This window comes from Primulina huaijiensis, chromosome 4 (assembly GCF_012295235.1).
Source record: "Primulina huaijiensis isolate GDHJ02 chromosome 4, ASM1229523v2, whole genome shotgun sequence".
Classification (NCBI taxonomy): domain Eukaryota; kingdom Viridiplantae; phylum Streptophyta; class Magnoliopsida; order Lamiales; family Gesneriaceae; genus Primulina; species Primulina huaijiensis.
Genome location: NC_133309.1, coordinates 8,620,377 through 8,632,876, shown reverse-complemented (window position 1 = coordinate 8,632,876; position 12,500 = coordinate 8,620,377). Strand labels below are relative to the sequence as shown.

General features: G+C 39.9%; 1 long non-coding RNA gene across 1 annotated transcript in view; it reads right to left on the bottom strand.

Annotated features, from left to right (window-relative positions):
* LOC140975304 (uncharacterized) overlaps positions 1 to 12,500 on the bottom strand; it is a 38,934-nt gene that overhangs the window by 25,818 nt on the left and 616 nt on the right. The window lies entirely within an intron of this gene.

Below are 12,500 nucleotides of genomic sequence, written 5' to 3'. Positions count from 1 at the left end.
CGAGAAGAGGATATGAACTCGGTACCATCTTGGGTTCAAATTCATGGATTACCACCAGATTGTTGGAACTTCAACATATTGAGTAAATTGGCATCTCGTATTGGTACTCCTATACATATGGATATGCTCACTCATCAACGCAAAAGGGTAAGATATGCTCGAGTCTTAATAGAAATTGATGCTTCCAAGACAAATATTACTGATATGGTGATTGAATTACCAATTGGTGATGTGGTTATTACCTTTGAGTATGAGCAAGAATTAAAATTCTGCTCTAATTGCCAAATGGTATGCCATAATAATGATGATTGTGTTCATCAATATCAACGTAACTGGAAAGATGTGAATACAGGGGTGCCAACCGCTAATAACAATACTAAGCGTGCACGCTCTAGAAGTGTAACGTGGCATACAGGACATTCCAGCGGGCGTTCTACCACAAGAAAATCATCTCAGGCTGGCTCTTCTTCTTCGAATACACCATCCATAATGCAAACGAAAGTTGATGGACAACCTGATGTACCTGTTAATGAATCTACATTGCCAAATGATATACTGCCCACAGCGGGGGAAACAATTGGTGTACAGCCTTCTGTTGCTACTGACAATGGTAAGAAGCCAGTTAGTTATGTATATGTTGATACAAATGTTGTTCTTCATGATACAGTGGATGAAGAGTTCAAGATTGTGACCAACAAAAAGAATATTAAGAAGAACAAGAAGAAGAATAAAGTGGAAGTAAAACAAACTGGTACCAACAAGGACATGACAGTGTTCTTCGAGGATATGGCAGAGACAAGTTCTTGTGATACAGAATATGTGGATATGAATAACATGAATTCATCAACTAGGTATTTCGGAAATAATGCGAAGGGGCGGCACCCCACAAGTGCCTCTGGTACTTAATGAAGGTAGCTTGTTGGAATGTTAGAGGTTTTCACAAACCTCTAAAACAAAAGAGTGTCCAATCTATTATGGGCATTCAAAGGATTGACGTTTTTGGTTTCCTGGAATCGAAATTTGGTGAGAAATCACTCAATAACTTGCTTCGAGTCCGCTTTCGAGGTATGAATGCAATCAATAACTTTCAGCTTAATCTTAGGGGACGAATTTTTGTGTTATGGAATCCATCCATGGTTGATCTTGATGTTATTTGCATGAGTGATCAATATATTCATGTAAGAATCAATTGTATCAGTTCGAAATTCTGCTTTCATGCGACATTTGTTTATGGTCTCAATACGATTTGCCAAAGAAGAATGTTATGGAAGGATCTGATTACTATTGGTCCTAATTGTCATATGCCATGGATGGTTTTGGGGGACTTTAATAATCTTTTGTCACCGGATGAGAAACTTCGTGGGCTATTGGTTAAGAATTATGAAATCAAAGATTTTGTTGAATTTGTCAACACAGTTGATTTGATTGATCTCCGCTACATAGGGTGTTTTTACACGTGGTTGAGCCATCATGTATGTAGCAAATTGGATCATGTTCTTGTCAATAATTCTTGGGTCTCATCAAATGTATCTGGTATGGCTGAATTTATTGTACATGGCTGTGCTTCGGACCATACACTTACGGTGGTCACTTTCCTTGACAATACAACAATTAAGAGAAGGCCGTTCAAGTTCTTCAATATGTGGGCATTGAGTGAAAATTTTGAAAATCTGGTTAAGAATAACTTGAGATACAGAGGGTGTGGAACGGCACAATTTCGGCTCAAACAGATGTTCAAACAATTGAAGAAACCACTACAAGTGCTTAATCGAAATCAATTTGGTCATATTTCAACTCGAGCAAGTCAAGCAAAGCAGGAACTTGTGGCTATGCAAGAATTATTGCTGAATGATGGGGTGGTACAACAAGGATACAAAGATGTTAAAAGAAAGGCTGACATATTGTTGGAAGCCGAACGATTATTCATTGCACAAAAAGCGAAAATCAGGTACACATTAGAAAGAGATCGATGCATATACATAGGATTATCACCTGCATCACATGATATTAACTGGAATGAGATAACACTCAATAAGCAAAAAGTTGTACATAACAAATACATATACATAGGATAGGCTTGAAACATGGCTATAGCAATGACAATGAACAATGAATCAGTGGCAATAGACAATAAATCAATGGCAATAAACAATGAATAATACCATCTTAAATGAACAATAGATAACAAAGCAATATACATTGTATTTCATGGCACGAATTAAAGGAAAGGAAATGATAGTTCTGTGACCTGTGACTTGTGGATAGTCTCTCTTTGATATATAAATATATCAAAACTGTGAGAGATACTCATAATCATGTGATTGGCCAATGACATGCATGAATTACTATCATTTCTTGACTTTAATCATCGGAAACTTCATTGAGGCATTTTAACAAACACTTGGTAGGCACAATGGTGTATTAGCTCCTTGATCAATGAATTGAATGGAAATGCTTGAACAATGAAAATATAACAATATATAAATCAACTATATACCAATGAAAGGAGCTAATTAGCAATAGCATGGCTTGATACATATAAAATCATGTGAGCACTTGAAAGGAAGCTTATATTTACAACCCAACAAGTAAATGATGGCTAAGGTGATAATCTTGAACGCTTCCTACAACAGTAAACATAATAATGACCAACAACCATCAACATTAATCCAAGAAATCAACAATTCGACTTAACACTTCAAAACTCCAAACCCTTCTGAACTCCAAGAATATAAAATTTCATACCTTGAAGTTTGAAATCTTAGTGGGAGAAGCTAAGAAATCACTAAAATCCTTGACCTTGAAATGTAAAATGAAGGAGAGAAAAACTTGAAAAAGAGAAGGGCATAAACCGATGGAAATAAAGGAAGAAGGAAAGAAGTGGGTAGAAGAGTCTAGAAAATAAATTATAAGTCTTAATTTCTCTCAAAAACGTGTTTTTGAATCTGAACCGTGCGCGGTGGCGCAAGATCTGGCGCACCCGCGCGCCCCTTGCTGCCAAAAACCGAAAAATTCAGCACCCCGCGCGCCATGGCTCGAGTTCTGGCGCGCCTCATTCTGCAAAAAACGCATTTTTAACTTCCGAATTTGCAAAAGTGGTAAACATGGAAGTTGTAGCACTATGTGTTTTCTTGCATCTCCAATTAACCTCATGTCATTTGAAGGTCTGAGTACAATGTTATGCTCATTCTCCCAACATGTGTCAGTGCAGGAACAACGAAACAAACGACACACTTCAGGCCACTTTTGGCTCGTCTTCCCTAATGATTTGAACAAAACTCAAAACATGAAAGTTATAGCCTTATACCTTATCTTTCCAATGGAATTGGCCTCAAATCAATTGGAGCAATAAACAAAACATTATAATAAAAACCACAACAACTGCCACATTTTTCATACCGTTTCTGCACTTCCATTTTCTATTTGGCTCAAAATCAACTTTCTATTCTACACCTGCATTTCTTTAATCATCACCAACTATGAACATAATACCAAAACAATAACCATAATCAATGACCATATTTTAACCATTCCAATAAACATAACCATTACACATAATCTCAACCATCAAACCATATGAAATATCCATTACCATAATAAATCATAAATATCCAATAACCATATCTCCTAAACACCAAACCAAAAATAATATCATAAAAAATAAAATGCTAAAAGGTTGGGATATTACAATCTCCCTTCCTTATAAAAATTTCGTCCCCGAAATTTTCTTACCGTCGAATAAATTCGGATAACGATGTTTCATCTCCTCTTCCGGTTCCCACGTGGCCTCTTCAATCACATAATTACTCCAAAGAACTTTGACAAGGCCAATTTCTTTGTTCCTCAACACTTTCACTTTGCGATCAAGAATTTGAACTGGCATTTCCTCGTAGATTAGGTTAGGCAAAAGATCTAATGATTCCTACCAAAGAACATGAGATGGATTAGAAAGGTACTTACGTAGCATTGAAACATGAAATACGTTATGAACTCGATCCAAGTCCGGTGGCAATGCAAGACGATGGGCTCGGTCTCCAATCTTATCAAGAATCTCGAACGGTTCAATGTATCGAGGACTTAACTTACCTTTCTTTCCAAATCGCATAACTCCCTTAAGAGGAGCTATTTTGATAAATACATGATCACCAACCTCGAATGCCAAAGGCCACCGACGAACATCAGCATAACTCTTCTGTCTAGACTGAGTTGTCTTCATTCTTTCTTGGATCAAGGCCACAACATCTGCTGTCTGTTGAACCAACTCCGGGCCCAACATCTTTCTTTCACCTAACTCTTCCCAATACAAAGGAAAGCGGCACTTTCTTCCGTATAAAGCTTCATAAGGTGCCATGCCGATTGAAGACTAGAAACTGTTATTAAATGAGAACTCTACCAAAGGCAACTTAGAATCCCAACTTCCAGGGAAATCAATCGTACAAGCCCTTAGCATATCTTCAAGAATTTGGATAACCCTTTCTAATTGACCGTCACTTTGAGGATGATACGCGGTGCTAAAAGCCAATTTTGTTCCCAAAGCTCGATGCAAACTCTTCCAAAACTCGGAAGTAAACCTTGGATCACGATCTGAAACTATCGTCACCGGTATCCCATGAAGTGTCACAATCTCTTGAATATACGCCTCTGCTTATTGATTCATAGAATAAGTCGTCTTAAAAGGAAGAGAATGTGATGACTTGGTCAATCGATCCACGATCACCCAAATAGAATTGAAGGCTTTCTGAGTCCTTGGCAACCCAACAACAAAATCCATTGTTGTATGCTCCCATTTCCATTGCGGTATAGGCAAGGATTGCAACAATCCCGCCGGTCTCTGGTGCTCAATCTTAACCTGCTGACATGTTAGACATTCAGAAACAAATAACATGATATCTTTCTTCATAACTTGCCACCAGTAAAGACGTCGAAGATCTTGGTACATCTTGGTACTACCGGCATGTACAGAATATGGCGCTGTATGAGCTTCAAGAAGTACCTCTTTTCGAATGTCATCACCCATAAGAACACATATCCTGCCTCGAAAGGTCAGTAACCCATCAGAATTTGACCCAAATTCAAAAACTCCTGTCAGATCACTTTTCCTCTTTAACTCTAATAACTGAGCATCCAGCTGTTGTCCCTTCAAAATTCGATCAAATAAAGTTGAGTGAAAAACTAGAGCAGACAATCGAGCAACTGTACCTGAAGATACCAAATTGATCTTATTTCTTTGCAAATCAAGCAGCAAAGGTTTAGAAATCATGGAACCCAATAAAGAACTCGATTTTCGACTCAAAGCATCCGCAACCACCTTAGCTTTTCCAGGATGATAGCTAATGGTGCAATCGTAGTCTTTCACCAGTTCTAACCATCTTCGCTGCCGCATATTCAAATCCTTCTGCGAAAACAAATAACTCAAACTTTTGTGATCTGTAAATATTTCACATTTTTCACCATATAGATAATGCCGCCAAATCTTTAAAGCAAAAACCACCGCCGCCAACTCCAAGTCATGAGTGGGATAGTTCTTCTCGTATTCCTTCAACTGACGAGAAGCATATGCTATAACTTTCCCACGCTGCATCAACACGGCACCTTACCCCTGCTTTGAAGCATCTGTATATACAACAAAATCTTCAGTACCACTAGGAAGTACTAAAACAGGAGCAGAAGTCAACTTATCTTTCAATGTCTGGAATGCTCTTTGGCTCTCGATGGTCTATTCGAACTTGGTAGCCTTCCGTGTCAAACTCGTCAGTGGCAATGCTATCTTCGAAAAGTTCGCTATGAACCGTCTGTAATACCCTGCTAAACCAAGAAAACTCGTTACCTCTGAAACTGTCTTTGGAATGGACCATTGCTTGATGGACTCAATCTTGGATGGATCAACAGATATTCCTTCTTTCGAAACAATATGGCCCAAAAATGCCACCTGCTCTAACCAGAACTCACATTTCTTTAACTTGGCATACAATTGCTTATCCCTCAACATCTGCAACACAATCCTCAAATGCTCACGATGGAGTTCTCGTGTCTTTGAGTAGATCAAGATGTCATCAATAAAAACAATGACAAAAGTATCCAAATATGGCTTAAAGACACGATTCATCAAATCCATAAAAACTGAAGGAGCATTGGTTAGCCCAAACGACATCACCAAAAATTCATAATGGCCATACCTCGTTCTAAACGCAGTCTTTGGTATGTCCTCATTTTTCACCTTCAGTTGATGGTAACCGGACCGAAGGTCGATTTTCGAAAATATTGCTGCTCCTTGCAATTGATCAAAGAGATCATCAATGCGTGGCAAAGGATATTTATTCTTCACTGTTACCTTGTTGAGTTCTCGGTAGTCAATACATAATCGCATTGATCCATCCTTCTTCTTTACGAACAAAACTGGACCTCCCCAAGGTGAGGAACTAGGTCGGATAAAACCTTTATCTAATAGCACCTGCAATTGAGTCTTCAATTCTTTCATTTCAGTAGGATCCATTCTGTAATTAAGTCAATAACAAACTCCACCTCTCGATCAGGTGGTAAACCAGGCACATCATCAGCAAAAACATCAGGATAATCCTGAACCACAGCAATGTCCTGAAATTGCAAATTACTTTCCTTTCGCACATCAACCACTGAAGCTAGATAACACATACAACCTTTGTGCAACAACTTATTAGCATGAAGGCAAGAAATAATAGGAATATCCACCGAAGAGACTAGACCAAAAAAAACATCACTATCGTGGTTATCGGTTAAAAATTTCACCGTCTTGACCACACAATCAATCACCGCACGATACGCAGATAACCAATCCATACCCAATATAACATCGAATGCAACCATCGGAATAACAATAAGATCAACAAACAACAATCTCGTACCCATCTGTACGGGACATGCCTTAAAAATACGAGTAGGACAAATCTCATCACCAGAAGGCAACATAATATTGAAGTGCAATGGCATAACAGTAGGTTCCACAGATATAGAATGCATAAACACTTCAGACATAAAAGAATGGGTTGCACCAGTGTCAATCAATGTAATTGCTTCTTTGCCATAGATTAAAATATTACCTGATATCACAGAAGAATCAGGATTAACACTTTCCTTCTTCATAGCAAAAATTCTGCCGTGGACTTTTCCTTTGCCTGAGGAGAGAGGGCATTTCAGTGCCGTGTGCCCCATCTCCTTGCATCTAAAACATCGTCCACTACCCACCAAACACTCACCCTTGTGTGGCTTTCCACACTTAGGACATACCGGTCGTTCAGTATCAAAAGAAGGCACAGGAGGTTTAGAGCGCTGCTCCATCTTACCCTTACCTTTGTGGCCACCACGAACATTTGCATTTGCACCTTGTCCTCTTGCATGGAAAGCTTGCCTTCTTAATTGCCTCTCTTTCTCAATTTCTTGCTCATCATGTTCCGCAAGCAAAGCTCTTTCCACGATATCTTGATACGTGACTACCTTGCACATATGCACATCCCTTCGAATTTCTGGCTTCAACCCATGAAGGAAGTGTTCTCCTTTATCTTTATCATTCTCAGCAATAAAAGGAACAAAGACACAACTTTTTTCAAACTTCAACGTATATTCAGTAACAGACAAAGCATCCTGCTTCAATTCCAGAAATTTCTTCATTTTCTTTGCTTTTACTTCACGTGAAAAGTATTTGGCGTAAAATAACTTCTTAAACTCGCTCCACTTCAGTTCACAAACATTGAAAGTAACTTTGGTGGCTTCCCACCAAATACGAGCAGCTTTGACCAACATAAACATAGCACAACTAACCTTTTCTTGATCATTGAACTTCAAGTAATCGAAGATGGCCTCCAATGACTTTACCCATTCAAGAGCCACTAGTGGATCAGGACCACCAATAAAATCAGGAGGGTACATATGCCTGAAACGATCGTAAGCACCATCTTCAAAACTTTCCATTGTGTCTTGAACTCTTCCACGACCACGACCCTGAGTCGAGGTGTGCATGCTCAATAACTGTTGGATTTGCTCACCATGTACTTTTGCTTGCTCCTTTAATAACTTACTGAATTCATCTACAACCTTCACAGTCTTATTGGTCGTAGAGGTCCTATCATCCCCTTCAATATTCTTTCTCTTAGGAGGAATATCCTACACATATGCTCACTTTAACATAGATAGGAAGGAAGAGTACATCAATGGCAATGAAATGGAATCAATTCTCAATGTTAAAATCAATAGATGTAGGATCAAAAACATACCAGATTGTCCTAGGTACAAGAAGTCATATAAGGTCCAAAGAACTTTCGCTCTGATACCAATTGAAACAACCCCACTCCCATGACAATAACATTTAAAATAAATGACATACGCGGAAGCATTTGCATTTAAAAGGGAAAGAACAATATACCATGTACCTCAGAAACATGTCCAAACCAATATACATAACTATTCACAATCATATCTTTCACACATAGCCAAAAGCCAACATAAATTTTTCCCCATCATTCATTTAGCAAAATACATTATATTTTAAAACTTCACATGTTCACTAAACCCAAAACAAAAGTGACATGACCAAACAAAATATTTCCCATTGCCTTTTATATGACTTCTCCGGCCTCAGACAATCCGCTTCAATCCTTTTTATCACCTGCATCACATGATATTAACTGGAATGAGATAACACTCAGTAAGCAAAAAGTTGTACATAACAAATACATATACATAGGATTGGCTTGAAACATGGCTATAGCAATGACAATGAACAATGAATCAGTGGCAATGGACAATAAATCAATGGCAATAAACAATGAATAATACCATCTTAAATGAACAATAGATAACAAAGCAATATAGATTGTATTTCATGGCACGAATTAGAGGAAAGGAAATGATAGTTCTGTGACCTGTGACTTGTGGATAGTATCTCTTTGATATATAAATATATCAAAACTGTGAGAGATACTCATAATCATGTGATTGGCCAATGACATGCATGAATTACTATCATTTTTTGACTTTAATCATAGGAAACTTCATTGAGGTATTTTAACCAACACTTGGTAGGCACAATGGTGTATTAGCTCCTTGATCAATGAATTGAATGGAAATGCTTGAACAATGAAAATATAACAATATATAAATCAACTATATACCAATGAAAGGAGCTAATTAGCAATAGCATGGCTTGATACATATAAAATCATGTGAGCACTTGAAAGGAAGCTTCTATTTACAACCCAACAAGTAAATGATGGCTAAGGTGATAATCTTGAACGCTTCCTACAACAATAAACACAACAATGACCAACAATCATCAACATTAATCCAAGAAATCAACAATTAAACTTAACACTTCAAAACTCCAAACCCTTCTGAACTCCAAGAATATAAGAGTTCATACCTTGAAGTTTGAAATCTTAGTGGGAGAAGCTAAGAAATCACTATAATCCTTGACCTTGAAATGTAAAATGAAGGAGAGAAAAACTTGAAAAAGAGAAGGGCATAAACCGATGGAAATAAAGGAAGAAGGAAAGAAGTGGGTAGAAGAGTCTAGAAAATGGATTATAAGTCTTAATTTCTCTCAAAAACGTGTTTTTGAATCAGAACCGCGCGCGGTGGAGAAAGATCTGGCGCACCCGCGCGCCCCTTGCTGCCAAAAACCGAAAAATTCAGCACCCCGCGCGCCATGGCGCGAGTTATGGCGCGGTGGCGCGCCTCATTCTGCAAAAAACGCATTTTTAACTTCCGAATTTGCAAAAGTGGTAAACATGAAAGTTGTAGCACTATGTGTTTTCTTGCATCTCTAATTGACCTCATGTCATTTGAAGCTCTGAGTAAAAAGTTATACTCATTCTCCCAACATGTGTTAGTGCAGGAACAACGAAACAAACGACACACTTCAGGCCACTTTTGGCTCGTCTTCCCTAATGATTTGAACAAAACTCAAAAAATGAAAGTTATAGCCTTATACCTTATCTTTCCAATGAAATTGGCCTCAAATCAATTGGAGCAATAAACAAAACATTATACTAAAAACCACAACAACTGCCACATTTTTCATACCGTTTCTGCATTTCCATTTCATATTTGGCTCAGAATCAACTTTCTATTCTACCCATGCATTTTTTTAAACATCACCAACTATGAACATAATACCAAAACAATAACCATAAACAATGGCCATATTTTAACCATTGCAATAAACATAACCATTACACATAATCTCAACCATCAAACCATATGAAATATCCATTACCATAATAAACCAAAAATATCCAATAACCATATCTCCTAAACACCCAACCAAAAAAAATATCATAAAAATAAAATGCTAAAAGGTTGGGATATTACAAGACGGGCGAATGTTTTGGACACATGCCCCGATTGACACAAACTTTTGTGAACCGTCGAGTGATCGATTGATCACTTGTTGAAGTTAGGGACACCGACGATGCCCCGTCGCTCCCCGACCCCTGAAAGGTGAGACCATTACATGCCCCGGGGCCCTGACGCGTCGTACACCGAGGGACTTTGACGGTTTGCTTGGGGGCGCGAATGAACGTGGCCATCATAGATCGGACAAACGAACGACGAATCGAGTGCATCCACGAGCGACACGTAGAAAGTAACTTTCGAGGCATGGCCCAAAACCCGTGATTCATCGTACCCAAATGCTAGGGCGATGCCTTGCCGGAGCTACGAGGGCGTCACGACACATCGAGGGACCGGCATGTACGTGGCAACAACAGCTGCCCCAAGCACGAGATGCCTCGAACGCGCTTCTGGCGATTCTTCCGCAAGAGAGGCAACCCACATTGTGCAACCGACCGACTATAGGGTAGCGAGCCTTACCGGGGTTCTAGGCGCGTTCTCGCTCACATGCGAGCGCAATCACATGCTCATTGCATGCGTACGGTCACTCGCTACATCGATTTTTCCATCGAACCTTGAGGGTTATCGCGCGTGTCGTTTCGAAACGGGATCGAGACTTCGGCAACGGCACGGTCGACGACGTCTGCCGGAGCTACGCCCGCGGGTCGCCGACCGACGAGGTTCGTTCTTGGGGCTGGCAGAGATGTTGGGGCGATGGCACGCCCCCAACGAAGGCTCGGACGGCCCCATGAACAAACACCCTCACCCCCTATAGTATACTTAGAAAAAAAATCGAAAGTGACTGCAGTGGACATTGCATTGGTCAGGAGTCATAACAAAATTTTCCTTTTTACATGTTTTTTTTAATCTAAATACCAATCCAACACCATAGAAACATTATTTACATATTAAAACTCGACGAGAAACAACATTATCTCGTGATATTCGTCGTTTTTGTCGCCCGTGTCGGCCATCGGCGCACCTGCTCGCGTGTCATTGGGCGCATCAGGATTTTATTCCGAATTCAAATCCAACACCACAAATGCATTATTTACGTAGGAAAACTTGGGGGAAAACAATCTTCGCTCGGGAGAATCATCATTTATCTCGCATGTTTGCGCTAAATACCGCGTCTACCTGCAGCCCTTGTCTCTGGGGCTAGCAACTTCGGCGCCAACGGGGCACGATTATTTCGAATCGATTCCCTTGCCCAAGAAAACCATCACCATTATTTATACCAATCCAACACCATTGGCACATTATATACATATGAAAACTCGATGAAAAACCACATTGTCTCGAGAGATTCGTCGTTTTTTGTCTCCCGTGTCGGCCATCGACGCACCTGCTCGCGTGTCATTGGGTGCATCAGGAATTTACGCCCGAATTCAAATCCAACGCCACAAATGCGTTGTTTACGTATGAAAACTCGGGGGAAAACAATCTTTGCTCTGGAGAATCATCATTTATCTCGCCTGTTTGCGCTAAATACCCCGTGTGCCGGCGTCCCTTGTCTCTGGGGCTAGCGACTTGGGCGCCGACGGGGCACGAACATTTCGAATTGATTCCCTTGCCCAAAAAAAAAAAACCATCGCCATTATTTACACGTGGAAACTCTAGGGAAATCGACGACGTCTCGGGAGAACCGTGATTTTTGTAACCCGTGTCGGCCAATTGCTGAACGTGCTCGGGGCTTGAGTAACCTTTGAGTTTCATAAAATTTTTTTAAACGAGTAACCTCTAGGTTCGTGAAATTTCCATACGAGTAAATGCGAACTCAACACCAGGAATGCATTCCTTGCATACGAAAACACCGGGAAAGAAACTACATTAGCTCGGGGGAATCAACACTTTTGCCGTGCGTACGTGGGTCTTTGGGCACATTAGCGTTTCATGTTCCAGCACCCATAAGCGCGTTGTTTGTGCGTGAAAACTCGTAGGAAAACAATCTTGCCCCTGGGGAATCGTGGTTTTTCTCACCCACTTCACCCGTTCCGTGAATTTTTCGAACGAGTCGACACCAGTTCAACACAAACGGAAGGATTCCTTACAGGCGAAAACTCTGGGGAAAACAAAATTAGCTCGGGGGAATCAAGTTATTTCCCACGCGAGTGAGCATATCTTTGATCGTGATCCTA